Source organism: Triturus cristatus, chromosome 4_2 (assembly GCF_964204655.1).
Source record: "Triturus cristatus chromosome 4_2, aTriCri1.1, whole genome shotgun sequence".
NCBI classification, from domain to species: Eukaryota; Metazoa; Chordata; class Amphibia; order Caudata; family Salamandridae; genus Triturus; species Triturus cristatus.
This window is the reverse complement of record NC_140586.1, coordinates 255,499,015-255,520,706: the sequence shown is the minus strand read 5'-3', so window position 1 is coordinate 255,520,706 and position 21,692 is coordinate 255,499,015. Positions and strand designations below refer to the sequence as shown.

Here is a 21,692-nt window from a genome sequence, read left to right as displayed (position 1 = left end):
TGGGAGATTATTTATGTCCATCTTCTTGACCAGGTTAGCTATGTTGTAGGTTTGCAGTTCTTTTGGAAATGCAGGGCAGTTTTTGTTTTGATTGTCAGCTGATGTCTTATGCACCTTCCAAGAATCAAAGCACCAAGCATTACACATTACAAATGAATTCAACAGAAGATATGCGACTTTCTTAGAAGTTCGTGTTGTTAATGTTTAATAATGATAAAGCTTTGTTTTGTGACCTGTCGTAGCCACATTTTGTAGGCCTTATATATAAACCCATTGCCTCGAATTCCTCTACTCGCAGATAGACAGGGATTATGTTTGTCACCTGAAAGATGACATTTTAAAAACATCTCTGAGTGTAAACTGATGAGGGTCTGAGCTCCATCCATACATAGTTTTGAAGGACACTGGCTTAATTGTTTCTCATGATCTTATTCAGACATCTGCAGCTGAGAAATTAAACTTATGTTCTGATCATCCTGTTCTAGAAGACTCTAAAGCTTGTTAATGCATATTTTGATTTGCCTCAGGGGGGCCATCTCCTTGGTGACTGTGGGGGAGGCCTCTGCTGTTTTTTTGTGATCAGAGCTTTTTAATATATACATTTGAAGACAGCATGTACACCCTTTATAAAAGACAACATGATTATGAAAGTCCTTTACCTCATGAGACTCTGAAATCTGGATAAGCCTTTTAAAAAATTGAGGGACATATTTATAATACAGATGTGTCGCCCTTGTCTCACTCAAAGTGGTGCATGGGTGACGCAACTACTAAATTAGAATTATGAAGCCATGCAAGGCCACCTTGCGTGACCCTGCATGGCTTTATAAATCTCGAGTAACTCAATGTAGCGCAAATCGCTGTGTTGTGTTACTCTGCCCCAGAGAGGCATTCATGGGCATTGTGTGGGTGTTCCCACATATCCACCCATGGATTCCGAAGCATTCTCAGATTTTGTCTGGGGCCACATTTTGTGTGTCCAGGGAATCATTGGAGAAGCCAAAGCTGGGAGAGAGAAAGTTGCCCAGTTGTGAGAATGGAAGAAAGTGGGGGTCCAAGGAGAACACAAAGTTGCGACAGGGAGGAATTGGGAAGTGAAAGAGACCAGAAGATGGTACAGGTTGCATTGAAGGCACCGTTGTTAGATGTGGTGAGATTAAAAGCAGAAATCAATGAGGTAATTGAAGGAATCTGCCATTAGAAAGAACTGATACTTATGACCCAAGCGAATTGCTATTCATAGCTAAGGACATCACCAGAAAGGCGAAGAGAGCTCATGATGGCTTGTCACAATTGGCCCGAAGGTATGAGGTGGATTTGACAAAGACTAAAATGATGCAGGGAACCTACCGATTGAATTACACAGATAAGGAATTGGAAGAAAAGCAAATTATAGGATTAAAGGCACACATCAGGGAACTCATGATAGGGATGCGAGGTTGGAATGAATTAGACAAATGGGAGGAAAGGTGGACCAAAAAGAAAAGCACCAGGAATAGTGTAGGGAATACTCCACCTCCGGGTGGAGGGATAGGAACAACAGGGAATTTCCCTTTGAGAGAAGTACAAAATGGAGGGTATGTACACGTGCCATGGAGTAGAGGCGATTTGGCAGCTTTCACTAATGATTTTCCTCGGCTGAGGGAAAAACCTGTTGATTAGTACAAACAATTGGATCGGTTTGTTAAGATTTCCAAAGTGTTATGGATTGACTTGAATACCTTGTTTGATATAGTGGTTCCAGGTGATTTATGGTCGGCATGTAAAGTTGCCATTGAATGGCCTACTGCAGAACCAGCTAGAGATCTGGCGAATAATGGTCCTTCACCCGAGGTAATGAAGAAGTATGAACAAGTGATTACTTGGTTACAATCTAAGGTAGCTCCCCAAACTGTTGATTGGCTTAAAATTGATCGTACTACTCAAGATTCTAAAGACTCAGTGCATGACTATTATGAGCGACTGTTAGTGGCTTTGAAACAACATAGTGGATTGGATGCAATTGAGCGGAAAGACATGGGACAGTTTGTCTCGAAGTTTGTGTTGGGATTGTAATCTGATATTAGCTTGATGATACAGACCCACTTGATCTGTTGGCACAATAAAATGATTGATGAAATTCTGCGATATGCAAAATACTGTAGTGATCAAGTGGAATCGACACAAAAGAAAGTGAAAGACAAGTTGATGTTGGTACAACTAAGGAATGCCGAAAGGCCTTATCAGATGTATGGGGTTGGAGGAGAAATGGGTTGAGGTAGAGGAAGTGGTAGAGGAATGGGTCAACAGATGGTACCCCAACCTGGACAGGGAAGAGGAAGGGGATTGGATAGCAAATCAAAAGAGGGTCACTGCATGTCATTTTTGTCATGAAATCGGGTATTGGAAGCACAAGTGTCAATTGAATCCAGCAAATCAAATACAGAATGAAGGAGAGGGACAGATGTCCGAGACTTTAAACATCGTGACTAGACCTAGGTTCATGTATGAGAGAGGATTTGAGCCGCAAATGCAAGTACCTCAACATCCAAGAATACCTATGAATAATCAGGTGTATCATCAGATGCCCTACTTTGAAATTCAAGACAGATTTGACCGAACTCAAGATCCTCAGTAGTGTCAGAGGGGGTACAGGGAGATTGCACTTTGGGTGCGGCCTTAGCAGTAGATCAGAGTGGACTGTTTGTAGATGCCGAAGTGAATGGACATCCTGTTACCTTTTTATTAGACACTGAAGCTGCGCGCTCCACAGTAAGAACAGAAGTGGTTCCAAATGTATCTTTTTCAGGAGAATCGATCCAAGTGGTAGGAGTTTCTAACCAGAGAATGACTAACCCATTGACAAACAAGTTACCTGTGAGAATAGGACCATTTCAAGATAGACACCAATTCGTGGTATGCAATTCAAGCCCAGTCTGTCTCTTGGGGCGAGATCTTTTGTGTAAGCTAAATTGTACTATATCTTGCACTCCGAGAGGTGTGGAGTTGCAAACCTGTGATGATGATGTAGATTTTAAAATGGCCAATATGAACTTCTGTGCAGAAATATTTGTGGTACTCACGGCAGAGGAGTTGCCACATTACTTGAGAGACTCGGTCTCTCTGAAGGTGTGGGATTTTACAGGAGAGGAAATAGGATTGATTCGAGGGGTTGAACCTGTAAAGATACAGATTAAACCAAATGCTAAATTTCCACGAACACCGCAGTATAAATTGTCTCCAGAAACTGTGGCAGGAATAAGACCTGTGATTGAGTCTATGATTGCACAAGGCATTCTTAAAGAGATAAGAGGAAGTCCCTGTAACTCACCCATTATGGGTCTGCAGAAGCCTAGTGGCAAGTACAGAATAGTGCAGGATTTGCAAAGGGTCAATAAAATGGTGATCCCATGTTGTCCTGTGGTACCAAATCCAGCTGTTATATTATTTCAGATACCATGTGAGGCAGAATGGTTTACAGTCATAAATTTATGCCTGGTATTTTTCTTAGTACCATTACATGACGACAGCCAGTTTTTATTTCCATTTAGGATGGACAATTGTGTGTTAACGTGGTGTCTTATCCCTCAAGGGTATACAGAATGCCCCTCTATCTTTAGCCAGTGTCTGAAAAAGAATTTTGAAGGGCTGGTGATGCCTCAGAGGTCAGTCCTAGTGCAGTACATTGACGACCTTCTGGTCGCCTCTGAGACTGAAGATGCTTGCAGGATCGATACTTTGGCTTTGCTGAATCATCTGGCAGAGAATGGACGCAAAGTGTCTCCAAACAAACTCCAATATTGTTTGACTGAAGTTCATTATCTGGGTCATGGGATTGAGAAGGGAAAATGAAGAGTGTTACCAGATCGCATTGAGGCGATTCTGCAAATGGGTACTCCGAAAACACAGAAAGAAGTCCGCATATTTTTGGGACTGGTCGGCTATTGTCGACAGAGCATCCCAAATTTTTCCTTGCAAGCAAAGCCACTAATGAGATTGACTCGAAAGAACATTAGTGATCCGGTACCATGGGATAACGATTGCTTGAGAGCCTTCCACGAGCTGAGAGAGAGCCTATGTCACACTCCAGCTCTGGGAATGTCAGATTATAACAAAGCGTTTTCGCTCTTCTGCTGTGAGAAGGAGGGATGTGCTTTTGCAGTCCTAGTACAGACACATGGAGGTGACCGTAGACCAGTGGCTTACTTTTCAGCTACATTAGATCCAGTAGCTTCTGCGTTGCCCGGATGTCTCAAATCTGTTGCTGCAACAGGTGTCAGCATTGAGAGATGTGAAAGCATAGTGATGGGTCACACACTTATTGTTTATGTACCACATTCAGTAGAACTGGTAATGACAAGAACCAAGACACAGTATCGAACGAATAACAGACTTACAATGTATGAGCAGGCTATATTTGCTCCTGAAAATGTTACATTGAGATGCTGTACTACCTTGAATCCTGCCACATTGTTACCTGTTACGCAAGAGGAAGAAGAGGATTGGAAAGAGCATGACTGCTTGGATGTGACTGAACTATCTACCAAACCCAGACCTGACATTGTGGAGTTGGAGATAAAGCTTTGTTTTGTGACCTGTCGTAGCCACATTTTGTAGGCCTTATATATAAACCCATTGCCTCGAATTCCTCTACTCGCAGATAGACAGGGATTATGTTTGTCACCTGAAAGATGACATTTTAAAAACGTCTCTGAGTGTAAACTGATGAGGAGCTGAGCTCCATCCATACATAGTTTTGTGATCTTATTCAGACATCTGCAGCTGAGAAATGAAATTAAACTTATATTCTTATCATCCTGTTCTAGAAGACTCTAAAGCTTGTTAATGCATATTTTGATTTGCCTCGGGGGGTTCTCTCCTTGGTGACTGTGAGGGAGGCCTCTGCTGTTTTTTTGTGATCAGAGCTTTTTAATATATACATTTGAAGACAGCATTTACACCCTTTATAAAGACAACATGATTATGAAAGTCTTTATCTCATGAGACTCTGAAATCTGGATAAGCCTTTAAAAAAATTAAGAGACATATTTATAATACAGATGTGTCGCCCTTGTCTCACTCAAAGTGGTGCATGGGTGACGCAACTACTAAATTAGATTTATGAAGCCATGCAAGGCCACCTTGCGTGACCCTGCATGGCTTTATAAATCTAGAGTAACTCAATGTAGCGCAAATCGCTGTGTTGTGTCACTCTGCCCCACAGAGGCATTCATGGGCATTGTGTGGGTGTTCCCACATATCCACCCATGGATTCCGAAGCATTCTCAGATTTATCATTACTGGTAGACCTAGGAATGCATCAAAATGTTACGCCTCCCGAAGTGAGGAGTAATGAGGAAAAGCACCTTTATTTCTCCCACTTTCATTCTGCAGCAAACATAGAAAGAGGAAAATGCCTAAGAGGATTTATTTTTGTGCAGGAAGGTGTCCCTTTCTGCACAAAAACAATCCTGTTTACAATTCAGGCACCCTTGCAGCATGGTGCAAGGGTGCCTGCATTGGCGCTAGGCAGCACATTGTGCACAAGCACAAGGAAAAAAGAGGAATGCGCCACATTATGTTAAATACGGGACATTCCTGCCCTTTTACTCAGCGCAGCAAGGTGACTTGCTATGCTGCGTGATTTTTATATAAATATTCCCCTAAATGTTCAGAATGCAACATGGTGGTAAATATTCTCCACTGGAATTAAATACATTGCACAGATGTTTACATGGGTAGTGCCAGCACCAGAGATGTTTTCCACCAAGGGTTTAAAAAAAAATCTTAAGCAACCACACAATTCTTAAGTAGTGGCCGTCTCACTCAGATCCCCTATCTCGAGGCCATGATGTCTAATGTCGTAAATATGTTAATTGTAATAGACATGCAACTCTCAGTGTGTCTCCTGAGATGTCCTACCCAAGCAAAGGTGCAAGAAGTGGTTGGGTGCTGCCATACAATGGATAAAAAGTACATGTGTATTTTATTGCTGTCAGCACTCTGCTGCAGCAAAAGGTTGATTTCAAAATGTCAGCCACGTCCATCCTTCAGACAGGAGAGCACTCTCCTGCTCAGATGGTTAATGAAAGTAAGCGCCTAGAATCATGTGAAGAATTTGAAAAAGATGCAGATTGTGCAAGTAAGTCAAGAGATGCCATCTTTTATGAGTACAGTTCCGGAATGTTTATTTTTTTAAGCTAATGAAAACCATCACAATATTACCATACACTTAACATAAACATATAAAATTGGGCTGGTAAGTTGTTAGTTGCCTTGGGGACGCTAGGTGGCGCGCTAGCGCATGGTTGCCTCTGAGTAAGGCTCCCCGCAGTCCGGTGACATTATCCATCTGAATTATCCTTTTGCGGTGGCTGGGAGAGCTGAAATTGCACACAACGGTCGTATGGGAGGTCTACTGCTGCCGAGCGAAGTTTGGAGGAAATCGGTGCATCGCTTGAGTCGGTAGCAGCTCCGGCAGATCAGCCGGACCGTGTGACTGGGGCCTGTGGAGAAATCTGGGACAGAGCGTGGCCGCAATAACGGCTGAGGGCCTCAAGAGCGCGGACGGAGACAGCCGTGCCCGGAGACGAGTGAGTGGCGGCCGCTGTGAGCCCACTTGCGCGGCGATACTGCGGGACACGGGAGACGGAGGAGCCTTCTTCCCCCCCCCCCCTCCAATCGGGAGGACTGCGGTGCTCAAAGCGGCTGGCGCTGTGACGGAGAGGATCTTGACGGCCCAGGGGTTGCCGTGCACGGCCTGCTGCTAGGAGAGAGTGCGTGGAGCCACCGGGGGACGTGGTGTGGTGAGCTGGAACTTCCCCTTGCTACCCCTTGATCGTGGCCTTGGAGTGGGGCGTTGGGGCACCTGGGTGCCGGAGACGCGTGGATAACGCTTGCATTCGGCGGGGGAGCCGGAATTAGACTGGGTTGTGGTGGCGCTGGTGACCGGAGGTTGGGGGACCCCCAACAGCGCACAGGGGACTGGCGTGGCCCATTCGGGCTCCTTGACCACGGCCGGCGCTGAGTGTGGAGCTGAGTTGGGCGGGGCGCCTGCGGCCTGGGGCCCTGGACATGCAGATGGGTGCTGAGGACCCGCGGCCAGGATAATTGCGGCCTAGTGGAAACCGTCCATGGATCCTCCCTGTTAGTGGCGCTTGTTGGTTACCGGACGCTGTGCATGAGCGGTGAGTGGTTGCTACTGGTGCATTTGGGCGGCCTCCCCCGGTTGAGCGCCAGGCGCGCCTCCCTCGAATTGTCGGAAGGTGGGGACCACATACACTGGCTCTGGCAACGACGCTACTGGCCGTACAGGAGGCCTAAGGACTGTCGGTGGGACTGTATTGGCGGGAGCTGTTGAAGTGACGGTGCTTGCCGTGTGGCTGGCTCAGCTGGCTTGAGAATTGCGGTGCGGTCCCGCACACGGTGAGAGATATTGCATAGCCTACAGACAGCCATGGGCAAGACGGATACGCGACAAGCGAAGCTCACTTTTGACTCTGGAAAGAAGGCCACTAAGACTGGGGAATTGGGGCCCGCCCCGGCTGCTACAGACGGAGGTGTGGGGAACCCTGCGACTACCGCGGCCAGTCTACACGAGGTGCTGCAAGAGATGCGCCAAGGGTTTGCGACGATTGCGGACAAGGTGGACCGAATATCGTCGCGTATGGATGCAGTGGTGCATAAATTGGATGCGCATGAGGAGCGCCTTAAAGGGGCGGAACAACGTATATCGGATGCAGAAGACACGGCAACACACCATACTTTGCAGCTTTCCAGAATGGACAACCTGCTGCGAGTGATAGCATCCAAGAACGAGGACTTAGAAGCGAGAAGTCGGCGCAATAATGTCCGCATCGTAGGCATTCCAGAGACGACCAATACAGGCAAGATGGAGGACTATGTGGAAAGGATGCTACTGGCAGCGATTGGGCGGAGGCTTTTTCTCCCCACTTTATTGTGGAACGGGCGCATCGCGCTCTGGGCCCTCGGCCGAAGCCGGGTGCGACCCCCAGGCCCATTATTGCCCGATTGCTGAACTACCGGGATCGTGATGCGGCTCTAGTAGCGGCGCGCGGCACGCGCTCTTTATCTTATGAAGGTAACTCCTTCACGATGTTCCCGGATTTCACGCCAATGGTCCAGGAGGAACGCAGGAAATGTCTAGCTGTGAAGTCCAAACTCCGGAACTTGCAATTGGACTATGCATTGCTTTATCCAGCTCGGCTGCGAGTTACGTACCAGGGCAAACAACAGTTTTTCACGACCCCTCAACAGGTGGAGGATTTCCTCAAGCACTACAAACGAGCTGCCAAGTCCGGGGCTGCGGCAGGGTCAGAACGGACACCGCAGCACGAGGAGGAGGTGGACGGTGGACAGTGAGTGGGGTTGATACTGTCTGCGCACTGATAACAAGGGGATGAAAGAACAATTGGTGAGAGCACGTTACTGGGGGAACTTGACGGCCACAGGAGGCACATTGGTTTGAATGTGATGCATAAACCTTCCATGCTGATGTGTAAAGGGCCCTTGGGGAGGAGTGATGAGCAGACTGTGGGGTTGGCTCTGGCTCAGTGAGTACGAAAGCTGCTTCGCTTCTATAGGTTATATATGGCGTTGTGTGTGAGTGAAATCTCTCAGCTGCTGCTGGACATAACGCCGGACACCCCCTCTGGGTCATCGAGCCAGGCTACAAGTCTCTTGTGAGTCTGGAATTAGATGAGGGGGGAACAGCGGTGTCACCTAGACGCAATCCCTGAAATACCCTAGCTTATATGGGGTGGTTTGGAAGTGCGACTAACCTTTGTTTTTGGGGCATTTGTGGGAGGGGCGGGGGGGATTCTTGGCTGGCAAGTTGGGGTATGCTTCAGTGGGAGGGGGAGGCTGGGGGGATGTTATGGCATGGTTGGGGGAGCGGAGGGCGGGGGGGAGGGAGTATTGGGATGGGGGTGGGTGTTGGTCTCAAGCAAAAAGAGTGGATGATGGGGTATGGGGTGTTTGTACAGCTTATTCAGGGAGGTCCGAAACTATGGTTGCTGAGGCGTATATTGATCAATGTGCTGCGGCTGATGCGAAGACTAATGCCAGATGACATTTGGTTGCTAGGAGTGTGGGGACTTGATGAGAAATGGCTGACGTAAGGAGGGAGGTACGGCTCACAGTTCTTTCATGGAATGTTCGTGGATTAAATGATGCTAGAAAATGCAGACAGGTGATGGCTTATTTAGAGCAACATCAGGTACATATTGCAGGAAACGCACCTTAGTCCCAGGTCACATTACACACTGGCGGGTAGGTGGGCGGCAATACGCAGTTTTTCGTCGTACTCAGGGTATGCTAGGGGAGTTGCGATTTTAATCAAAAAGACAATACCCTTTGTGAAGATGGGGGAGCATGTGGATGCTGAGGGGAGATTTGTGGTGTTATGGGGTCGGCTGGGCACCGACACAGTCACTGTAGTAAACTGCAATGGTCCTAATGTGGATACGCCAACCTTCTTCACACATTTATGGGGAAAGATACTAGACACTGGCTCTATGCATATCATATGGGGAGGGATTTCAATGTGGCGTTAGTCCCCGGAATGGACAGGTCAGACAATAGTCCTCAATATAACACAAAAAGGCACGGGATGCTCTGGCGGGAATAGTGGAGGAAGGGGGATTGATAGACAGCTGGAGGTTTGTACATGGTGGACTTCGTGAGGGTACGCACTATACAGCTTATGCTAATACATGGGCTCGACTGGACTATTGTTTTTTTATCTCGGGGTATAGCGTCGGATTTGGGAAGGGTTGCGCACTTGCCGCGGTCGTATTCGGATCATTGCCCGGTTCTGGTTCAGATAGCGGTCCCGGGAAGCGGGAGCGCTAGTGCCCGGTGGCGAATGCAACCTACGGCCCTGTTGGATGCGTTGTTTAAGACAGAGTTGGGAGAGGAGATAGCGGAGTTCTGTCCTCGCAATAAGGGGTCAGTAGAGAGTGTGGACACCATCTGGGAGGCATTTAAGGTAACGGTTAGGGGATATTACATATCCAAAAGCTTCGGGGTCCTACGGAACATAAGAGGGACACTAGCTAGGTTAGAGGGAGAACTTAAGGACCTAGAGTCTCGGATGACCAGAGAACCGATGGGCCCCGTTCAGACAGAATTCAGAGAACGGCTCACGCAGTTTGAAAAGGAAGCGGATAGGGAGGCTAAGTTCCGGGGTAAATACTGGCAGGCCCGACGGTATTGCGAGGGTGAGAGGCCGGGATGTGCTTTGGCAGAGGTTACGCGGCCGCCGCGGGGTATGACGCATGTATTGGAATTGCGCACACCGGAAGGGACCACACGGCGAGATACGAAAGGTATTTTGGAACTTTTCACTCAGCACTATACCGAGCTGTATACTGCCCGCGATGTGGGGGAGGTTGCATGGGGGGATTTTCTGGATGATGTGGCGCTGTGTTGGCTGAGCGACGACCATAGGCAGTTCCTTGGTGCGCCGTTTGAATTAGATGAAATCCGGGAAGCAATTATGTCCCTTGCCAATGGAAAAGCGACTGGCTTGGATGGGTTGCCAGTGGAATTTTACAAATGTTACATCGATATAATGGCCCCAGTCCTCAAGGAGGTATATGAGGAGTCTTTGGAGGTGGGCGTGTTGCCGGGGTCGATGAGGGAGGTTTTGATTACCTCGCTGTTGAAGCCGGGCAAGGATCCTGCTGATTGTGATGCATATAGGCCGCTCTCTTTAATTAATTGTGACGCTAAGATATTGGCGAAAGTGCTAGCCAATAGGCTGTCGTTATTGATGACTAAGATAGCCCTTCCGGACCAATCCGGGTTTGTGCCTGGGAGATCCACTGCTAACAATCTACGTACCCTTTTCTCTCTGATGCATACCATAGCGCCGGAAAAGCCGGTGGCTGCTATATTTCTTGATGCCACTAAAGCATTCGACTCTGTTGAGTGGAACTATCTGTTTGCGAACTTGTATAGGATGGGGTTTCCCAAAATATTTGTAGCATGGGTACGGTTGCTGTATACTGATCCGAAGGCCAGGGTCCTGATCAATGGTGAGATGTCGAGCCTGATTTCATTAACCAGAGGTACTAGACAGGGTTGTCCATTGTCTCCACTGTTATTTGCTATTGCAATTGAGCCATTGGCGTGTCGAATCCGGCAGTTGCACAAGCGCAGCGCCTTTCAGTGTGTGCAGCGTCAAATAGATGTGTCACTCTATGCGGATGACCTGACGTTATACGTGGTGGATCCGCAGACCAATCTTAATTCGTTGCTGAGGGAATTCTTGGTGTTTGGCCGGTTGTCTGGTATACAAATTAATTGGAAGAAGTCGCAGTTCTTCCCTCTGACTCCTGCGGTGACCCGGTTCGCATTGGACTATCCGATTGAGTGGTGCGATGCGGACTTACGTTATTTAGGGATCCAGGTATCAAAGCTTAAGGAGGAGACGGTGCGACTAAATTACGGAACTGCCATTACCAAGTTAACTGCTGATGTGACAAGATGGATTTCTTTGCCCTTTACTATGGCGCGGAGGGCCTCACTAATTAAAATGGTGGTGCTGCCCCATTTTCTGTATCTGTTCCACAATGTCCCGTATTATCCAGGTGCTTATTTTTTCCGACGGCTCCGCTCAGAGTTAATAAGACTGTTCTGGGCCGGGAGACAGCCTAGACTGGCGTGGTCGATTATAACTCAGCCGTATGGTAGAGGTGGTTTTGATGTCCCTGATTTTTTAACCTACTACCTGAGTGCTCAAGCTCAGTTTGCATACCACTGGTTTGTGCCCACTCCATTCATGCCGCAGGTGGCTGTGGAGGACTGGATAGCTAGACCGCTGCCACTGCGCGGCATTATTCACGGCCCGGTTAGTGCGATTGAGACGCCGGCTACTACGGTGACTTGCACGATAGATGCGTGGCAGCGGATTCTTCGTAAGGTGGCGCTTCCATTCTTATATGCACCGACCTTGCCACTAGTTTACCACCCGGAGTTGTCATTATTGCAAGAAAGAGGGTTCCAGGGGATGTGCACTAGGCGGCGGGTCTGCAGCTGGGGCGATTTATTCCTGAATGGGCGGTTCAAAACGAGAGAACAGTGGTTTCAGGGGGTCAGCCTACTCCGCTGGAAGTCTTTTATTATCTTCGGTTGCGGCAGGGGCTCCAGGTTATCTTGCCAAAGTTCCCAGAGGAACCCGGTGTAGTGCAGCCACTGCGAGTCTTACTTACGTCTGCGGACGGCAGACACCTAGTATTGCACCTGTATCGTAGCATTAGGGAGCAAAGTAGGAGCGGAGCATGCAGAGCGCTTGGACAGTGGAGTGAGGACCTGGGAAGAGACATAACGGAGGCACAGTGGACGTATTGTTGTGCACAGACCTCGCAGATATCGGCCAGTTGCAGACTACGTATTATTCACTATAAGTTTTTGCAGCGTTTATACTGCACACCAGTGCGGAAGTTGCGATTTCGTCTTGCGGATAACGACAGATGTGAGCGGTGCCGCTCGGAAGGAGCTGGGTTTTTACATCTGGCATGGTTATGTCCGGCTGTGTCTGATTACTGGGCGCAGGTGCACACTGCGCTGGTGGCGATGCTAGGCGCCACGATAGACTGTGATCCCCTGGTGATGCTCCTGGGGTACACTATGGGAATAGCCAAGGTACATCGGAAATTTGGGAATATTGCTCTGTTGATGGCGAAAAGGAGGGTGGCATGTAGATGGGGGAGAGGCCGTGCGCCGAAATTTAAGGAGTGGATAGCGGACTTATTATATTGTCAGGAACAGAATACAATATACGCAGACACACAACCATTGAGTAGTAGAGCCACGGATATATGGGACCCGTTTAGAGCATACTTGGCAGCGCAGGCAGTGACTGAGAGTACCGGAACTCCTGAGGCGAGTGGTGCTGGTTCCACTGCTGCACCGGAGAGTTCGAAACCGTAGGCTGGGGTTATACAGTAAGGATATGTATGGCTGGCTGATGCTAGAGGAAATGGTGAGAGTTGATATGATCGCAAGAGGTGTTATAGTCGTGCAAGAGCGAATACCTGGGAGAAGGATGTGCACTCATTCCAAAAATTTGACTATGTAGCAGTGGCAAATTGTAGTGGTGTGGCAAAAACTACAGCATCGCCATAGGGAACTTAGACGGATAGGGCATATGCTTGGACGCTCTGTGAAATTGATTGCAATGCATCGCCTCCGGACCTCCGGGTTGTCGGACAAATGGCTGTGACTATACCTGATGATAACGAGTAGATGTGATATATGATAGCCGGCCCGAGAGGTTGTAGGCGCGATGATGTACAATTGCTTTGAGATGGTAATAAAGGTTTTTGAAACTTAAAAAAAAAAAAAAAAAAGTTGTTAGTTGCCTTAAAAATTGCCATTATCTGGGTTTTTCATAAAATATCCATTAATATTCAACACAGCGACAGACCCAGGTGTTCTAAAAGCGTAAAGTACAAAAATATAAACGTTTCCTTGCATCAAATAGTATAAAATGCATGTCGTTAAAATCACAGCTGAAAAAATAAAGTGCCATAAATACGTAAATACATATCATTCGATTAAGAAAATGATCTGTGTTCTTCGTTAATAGAGTGCCACAGTGACACTCAAACATCCTTGTTTTATGCTGTTTCCAGGGGGACCTAGCAATGTTTAAGTAGTTTCTCGAGCAATGTCAGAATTGTCCGCTATTTGCAATTGATCTTTTATGAGCACTGAAAACTTAAACAGAGTTTTATTTAAAACCACTTGAAGGAGCACATTCTGCTGAGGCACTTCAGAGCCAACAGAAGCTCCCATGTGTCTTCCTGAGGGTAGTGATAGAGCGCTTACAGCACTCTAAATTATATGGGTTCACTATACTCTTGGTTCAAACACACTCACATGTATTTTCATGGTTTGCAGTGTTTTACGATTATTAAGATGCATTCAATCAACGTTATCTTCACATTGAAATGTAGGGTGAATATTCAAGTAGGATTATACATGTATTAGAAACAATCATATTTCCTGTATATGTAATGTGCATGATGAAATTATATTCGTGCAATGTAACCCTGTTTAGTTGAAGCTGCCTGAATCGTAGGCCCAATTTGTAAAGTTGTTGACAGTTTCGATTCTCCTTGGCTGCTCAAAACATTAATTAAATGAATCTCTTTTGTACTCAAAAGTAGCGTGTTCTCATCCTACTGCAGGTGCAGGAATTCAGCCTTGTTATTCTTAGATTTAAGGAGATACCCGGAATGTCTTTGAAGAAGACTGGAAGGCGAGAAGGGAGGACCCCTTTCGTGCCTGGCCTGTCTGGGAACCAAGGCCACTGGAAGACGAAGAAGAATTAATTGAAGCTACTGGAAAGGTACTGAAATGATACAATAGAGAAGTTTACCACATGATTCATTGGGGGCTGAACTGTGTCTGTTTTGATATAATGCGCAGGGACAGAGACTGGGAACTTCTGCTGATTCTCGGAGGAGAAGGAGCATCTTAGAGCGAGCTCCATAGCCTTAAGCTAGGAAACCCATTTGACGTGAGTACTTCTTAGGAAGTCAACACGTGCTGACACCTTTGGGAAATGATATAAGAGAAATAGGTAGAACCCTCATTTAGAGCAGTGTAGGGAAAGATATTTTTCTTTGCTTTGTTTTCCTCCCAGATGAAAAGAGAACTCGACTCAGCCTCTATTCTTTGCTGTGTATTGATTTTGAAGTTCATCATATTATGCCTTTTATGCGGGATGAACTATATTCGTAAAATTGGCTCTGTATTGACTTTCATGTATGTGAATACTCTTATACTCAGGTTTGTTTATATTCAATTATTTTTGGCCTTATAATAAATCTACAAAATTGGAATTCAGAGTCTGTGGTCCTTTAGAGTTTGACTAAATTTCAAAGTATAACCATGACTTGTTTTACTCCCCTCTACCACTTTTAGCAAGCAAATAAAAGACCATCAGTCGTAACTTAGTAGGATAATTAGGGAAGACCAATTTGGCGTAATCAGTAGGACCTTATCACCCCTGCTATATCCTTCTAGAGTTGCATTATTTACCCTCACCCCAACAACGAGCTTATTCCCTTCCTCGTACTTTGAGTCCATGTCACCCTAACCCCGCCTCCCTCGAGACGCTCAGCGGCATAGTTATCTTGGTGCAGTGATCCTGCGGCAGAGATGGTGACGGGGCCAAGTCAATCCTGTTTTTTGCTGCATTTTGCTACACGATCAGCTGTCAGGGGCCCATTTTCCTTGCCAGTTCTCTGGCCCATGGAACACCTGCAACGCCACTGCTTGTGCCGAAAAGCATCTGTTACCAAGCATCCCAAAACAACATGTGGCTTAACAACGCAGTCAATACCTCGACTGTGTCATTACCACGAGTTCCATTACAACGCAAGTCATTAAAACGACTTGCTAAGCGCTGGACTTTGGAATATCAGTCAGTGTATCATTTAGGAAGGTGTTGGACTTAAAATCCAACACCAGTCCAACACCGCATTCCCTAAAGCAATTTGTTGTAATGACTTGCGTTGTAATAGATGCGTGATAACATCGCAGCCTTGGTACTGACTGTGCTGTAAAGGCACTACAATTTAATGCATGCGTTGTAATAGATGTTTCCCCTTGTGCCTCTTTCCTTTTTCTCTCCATCTTTCCACCACTTTCTCTCCAGAAACCAGAGTCCATCTTCTCATTTCTTATAACAACATATGATGCCTATAAAGGCAATATCCGGTTTCTTTCAGAAGTAAACATTTTTCTGCTGTATATTGTTTCTTCTCTATGAGTCCCTTGAGTCTAGTTAGATCTACCAGATATATTTCAAAGTCTAAACCGGGACAATTTTCGATACAGGTGAAAATTCTCCCATTCCCTGTAGAAGTGAATGATCAAAGTGAACGCTATGAATCAGGGTTTAAATGCTGAAAATGGGCTGTCCGTGGTTCTGGGAATATCAGTGAGTAAGGAAATAATATAATTCAGTGAAAGTGTACTGAAAATAAAAATATATTTGCATAGTTTGGTTAATATAGACTTTAGTGTTGATATTTATTAATTTGAGTCAAGAATTAAATATTTAAGCTCTGCTCTAGTATACCCAGGCCTTCCCTGAAGTCATGTTGCAAGGGGTTTAGGATGTTGTGCTTGTTAGTCCATTCCCTAATTCTGTTGAAAACTAATCCCCCAATTATTTTCATCATAAAGTCGATAAGAGATAAAGGTCTGTAGCAACTTACGTCAAAAGCTTGTGAATCTGGACAGACCCCCTCTTTTTCAGAATCCTATCTCCGCATGTAAGCTGGATAGATTTTGGTTAAAATGCACTTTACTTGAGAACAGACGTCTTGCCACAGAAGGTTATGAAATAAGCAAACCATCAGTGAGCCAATACTCTGCTTTGCAGACCACTGCTGGAATTCAGCCATAATTGCAGAAACTTTCAGGCCACTGGGAAATGGTCCTATTATTTATATTTTGAATGGCCACTATTTGTCATCTATAATGTTTTCCCCTAGGGCAATAAAGCAGCTCCGGTGTCTATGTTTGTCCTTGTAATTGTGTTTCTGACAAGATTCTTTTGCATTTCACCCTTTTTTGCAAGAACTATGAAGTTTACATTAGGTGGTTTTTAATCTCACCGTTCAATAATTATAATTTCACTAAATGTAATCATGCGCTATCTTTTTTTGCCTCAGCTGAAGGATGATATTGTCTGCGTTATGGTTGGTTGATTTTTAAGATCTATTGTATGCTGTCGCAATTCTATGCTTTTTAATTACTTTGTATGCTATGTACATTTTATGATATTTTTAATAATCGAAATAATGTTTTTAATCAATGGAATTGAACCAAGAATTATAGGATTAATGCTGGTAAATTGAAAATCCCGCTCGGAAATGCTTTACATTTATATGGGATTGATGGTACTGTTTTAGAGTGCTTCAAATATCACCCAGCTCTACCCTGCCAGATGGTTAAAATGAGTAACTCAAATGTTAATTTACTTGTTTATTTTATCAAGCACAACTCTCAGCGCTATGTTAGCCCCCGTGCTTAATTTGTGCTGGTGGTTTCCGGTGCTCCTTACCGGCACTTAATTGTGAACACCAGGGTTTGCAACAGTCTTCCACATGGTGACGCTGCCGTCCAAGCCATTCTTATAGCTTTAGGGTCCTAGAGCAGGCTGAATTGTCACATTCGTAAGAGTGTGTTGGTTAGTATCTGGGTTTGTATTGTCATTGGCAGCTGGCAGGGGCAATGTGTGGTTCAAGCTGCAGTGGCCTCCTGACGAGGGCCGGGCACTTATTATTTTTTTTTAAATTAAGCATCACGACTCAATCTTTATTATCATAAATTATGAATCTGCTGTATGAGAAAATATACTGTTATGCGCTCTGATGCCTTTCTGGATTATGCCTGTACTGCAGAAAGACTGAGAAATAAATTAATATAGACATATACATTGGATACATTGGATACATGTAGAGTGCAAGAAATAAAAGTGATTGTTCAAATTCTCGAACCGTAAAACAATTCTTTAACTAGTATATGACTGCCATCTAGTGGATATGAGAAAATGACGAATTGACCCTCGTTTTTAGGTCTCGCCTACGCAGCGTGTATGCGTTGCATAGGAGAGACATTTAGTCATCGACACAGCTTTGCGCCCAAAAACGTGCACGCGTTCCATTGCCTTCAATGGCAATGCGTGCACGTGTGGAGATTCACTTGCGGGAGCGAGCGGCTGGTGCCATATGTTATCAATTATCGCGGCGCCAGCCGCTCGGTCCCGCAAGTGAATCACGCAGGCCCCCTCCTCTCTCCCCCTGCTGCCGCGCGAGCTTGTTTTACCTTATTCTGCAGCCTTGCACCCCTCCTAACCCGGCTTTAGCGCCTAAAACTCATTCTGAATGCCAAAGTGCCATTCGTAATAACCCAAAAACAAAGGATGCGTACAGTGACCTTACAGTATACGTAAAGCTGTCAACCCGTTCAATGTTGTTGTGTTTTTTAGCTAACAGCTGCAAGCATAATTCATATTTTTAGTTTCAGTTTCACCTTTCCTAATATGTACATACAAGTCACAGATTTTTTATGCAGGTGGCAGAAAGTTTGCCACTCGACATGGAGTCAGATGACAGCTATGATGACATATTGGTTTCAGCGCCCTGTATGTTTACATCGGAATGCTAATTTTGCTGTAAAACGCTCTAACAGGGACCGGTGGTATCCTGCGTCATTTGTAGGGGGTCATTTTTGCAGCACGCTCTAACCAGACAGGATTCTGCTCTCCCTTTCACCCGTTTGCCTCCGCTCATAATTAACTGAACTCATCCAAGGGTAATTTGTTTCAAAGCCTAGTAAATGAAGCGCGCATTAGTCTACCTTTTGGGAGTTGGAGATCGCGTCCCCCTCTTCATTAATGGATTCGTCGGGGGGACTGCCTGCCATCTTGTCTGGGTGATTAATGGCCGTGCTGTCGCGTTGCGAAGACGCGAGAGCGCTGCATTTCATTCTCCTGTTTGTTTCTCTGAGCCAATTACTCGCATACTCAGGGCGATTATCGAAACCCCTGCGGGAGGCTTACAGTGGACGAGCTCTGATGAAAGCAGCTTTCATTTCTTAATATAAGGAGTCAATCTGCCACATCAAAGCTGGTGCGGACGAGGGCCCGCCCAAGGCCCCAGCTTTGACAGGGCAGATAAACACAAAACGTACCCGAGGCCTCGTACCTAAACACAACGGAGTTGATTTGAGCTTTTACCGGACAACTGATTGCACGGCAAGCGGTGCTGTTTTCAAAGACATTCTTCTTAAGTCTGCCATTTTAAAATAAATCCTCTTTTAGACTGTGAAGAGGGCCCTGGGGTTACAGTAACTACACCTGAGAGCAGCAATTTTAAGGCCAATTTCTAAAAGTACATCTAATTACAGTCAAATAGCAGCCGGTCTGTTTTCTCACGAATTGCAAAAAATATCCAGTCTTCTAAACGTGAACGTTTGTTTTTTAGTTCCATGGACACAGGCAAGTGCTCAGCCATATTTCAGAATCTATATTGGTATGCTTCAACGCGACCCACTGATTAAGGAAAAGACACACAGATGATGGACGGAATGCAGAGCAAATCAAACATTCACCCCCAGTCAAGAGATCTGAGTTAAAACCATCATTCTTTTGCTCCCCATGCCACCCCAGTTTAGACCCAGCCATTTGCAAATTAGTCTTGACCCTGTCCCTCATGGGAACAGTCCAGCCTGAACTGCTAAGCCAGGTTCTCCCTAGGCAGGAAAAAAGCATCTTAGGACCGGTTTCAAGGTTTCACCCCCTCATCAGCCAAGCTAGCTTGGATACAGTGGTGCAGTAAGTCTGGTCCCCAGGTCTGGGCATACCCGGCGCACTTAGGGCAAGAAAGCATAAGATACACAGATGATGGATGGAATGCAGAGCAAATCAAACATTCACCCCAGGTTAAATCAATAATTCTTTTGCTCACCATGCCACCCCAGTTTGACCAAGCCAAATGCAAATCAGTCTTGCGTAGCACTGATAAAGAGGCACCTACTTCTCGCCACGTTATGTGCCTTTTAATTAAAAAAATTGCAGTTTTATATAGCGCAAACTTGACCCGAGTGTATTGGAGGCTTTACATGAGCAACAGTTACATTACACAAGGGCACAATCATTTTTGTTAGGCACGGGGAGATTAAGTGATTTGCCCAGAATCACAGGATGTTGAGCCAACGCGGAGACCCGAACGTGCTTTCCCAGCACCAAAGCTGGCAGCTCTGTTCGTTATGCCACACCCTCTAGGGAATCTGCCGTTTGCCGAACAGGCTAGTGCCCCAGAAGGACCAGTACAGATGGGAAGTTAATCAGACCATGAAAGTCTGGTATCTGACAGCAGCCAGACCTAATATCCCTTCAGACACAGTGGCCCCCCTATAGCCACCAAACTCTCCTAACAAATGGAGAGACATATGAGCAATGAGGTATGTAAGGACCGGTAGAACATTTATTGCAACTGATGACAAACGTGTAGGCTACACACAAACCGAGTTAAAAAAACACTCTGTCTCAGCCGGACAGGCCTGCTGACAACAAAGATATATGCAACAAACTGCAGGTCACTGGAAGACTCTGACACAGTCCACTCTACAGGTCTCAAATATCACATACTCCGCACTGATATCCCCTAATGACAAAAGAAATGATGATAACACAGTCCATCGTGGAATCTATTCAGCTGACATATCATAAGGTAAATCATGTAAAGGAGACCTGTACCTACCGCAAGCCACCCTGGCACAGCTCTGACACACCCGCACTCCTTGGCAACTCATGGGGCCTCTGCAGGCCTGTGAGATTACAGTGTGGAGACCCCCGGCTCCAGTAAACACATCACCCGACAACACCAACGACTCACTACCAGTACAATAAAAGGGCCCTTCTCGGGCCAATCAGAGCTGCCAGCCTCAAAACGTCATAAAAATGTTCGTCTATATCTTTCACTTCCTCACCGTCCCAGAACACGATAACCGCACCGCGGAAACACTTACCGCGTTGGGTCAAAGCGGGACGACAGTCTTCCAACACCTCCCCCACACGGTATAGCGTGCTATCCACATAGACAATCCCTATAGCGCCCCACCTAGGGGTAACAAGCATTGACATAGCCAATAGGTCTCGCCTTTGGGACCTTATAAGTGTTTAGCCATGCAACAGTTGATGTTGTTGCACCAAGGATATTGTGCTGGATAACTAAACACTCGAAAGGTACATAATCATGGGGATGACATAAACGGTATTTTTGCACAGCACCTGCTTGCAGTAATTAAGGCAGTTTAGAAGAAGAAAGAGGGATATTCTAATCAAATAAAAAGGGAGAATGTACTACACCCATTGCCATCTATTGAATCGGGTCTATTGGCATTTATGCTCAAGGAGTGTCAGACGGAAGGGTTGGAATCAGGAGGGTCAGAGCTTGAAAAGCAGAGAGAGTATAAGTCAAATTATACATATAGGCCATATTCATAACATTTGTGGTGCTGGGCAGCGCAGCAAGTCACCTTGCTGGGCTACCCTGCATCACTGGGAAAGGGCAGGAATGCACCATATTTATCTAGTACAGGAAGGGGCGCAGTCCTACACAAAAACAATCCTGGGAGGATTTTTCCGCTTTCTAAAAAAGATAAAAACGAGGAGAAATAAAGATATTTCTCCTTTTTATGCCTCTCCTGGGAAGGCACATTCTCAGGTTTACAAGTCCTTGTAAATCTGGCACTGTGTTAAAAAAACATGGGAGTTGCATGGGAACACCACCACAATGCCCATGGAAATCATCCCTTGCGCAGAGTAAGGCAATACTGTGATCTGTGCTGCGTTGCCTTGCCTTACTCCAGATTGTTTAAGCCATTCAAAGCCTTGCAGAGAGAGTGGGTTTGTGTGGCTTCATAAATCTGACTTAGAGGTTTGTGTCATGCATGTACCACGTTGTGTGGTGAAAGCATGGCAAAGCTCTCATAAATGTGCCCCTAAATGTTTTCAAAATCTGCTAAAAGACGCTGGCAACAAGGAAAACTGAGACAATAAATCTGTTCTAGTTTACTTAACTGGTCACTAAGAGTTTGCTTTTTTAAGTGTCTTACAGGGTTAAGACACTTGCTGCCAAGATCTTTGTGTGTACATCAAT

The 21,692-nt window shown here is 45.9% G+C and overlaps 1 protein-coding gene across 6 annotated transcripts in view; it reads right to left on the bottom strand.

Moving 5' to 3' along the window:
- Positions 1-21,692, bottom strand: part of PTPRC (protein tyrosine phosphatase receptor type C) — a 623,869-nt gene that overhangs the window by 238,330 nt on the left and 363,847 nt on the right. The gene's annotated exons all lie outside the window — the stretch shown is intronic.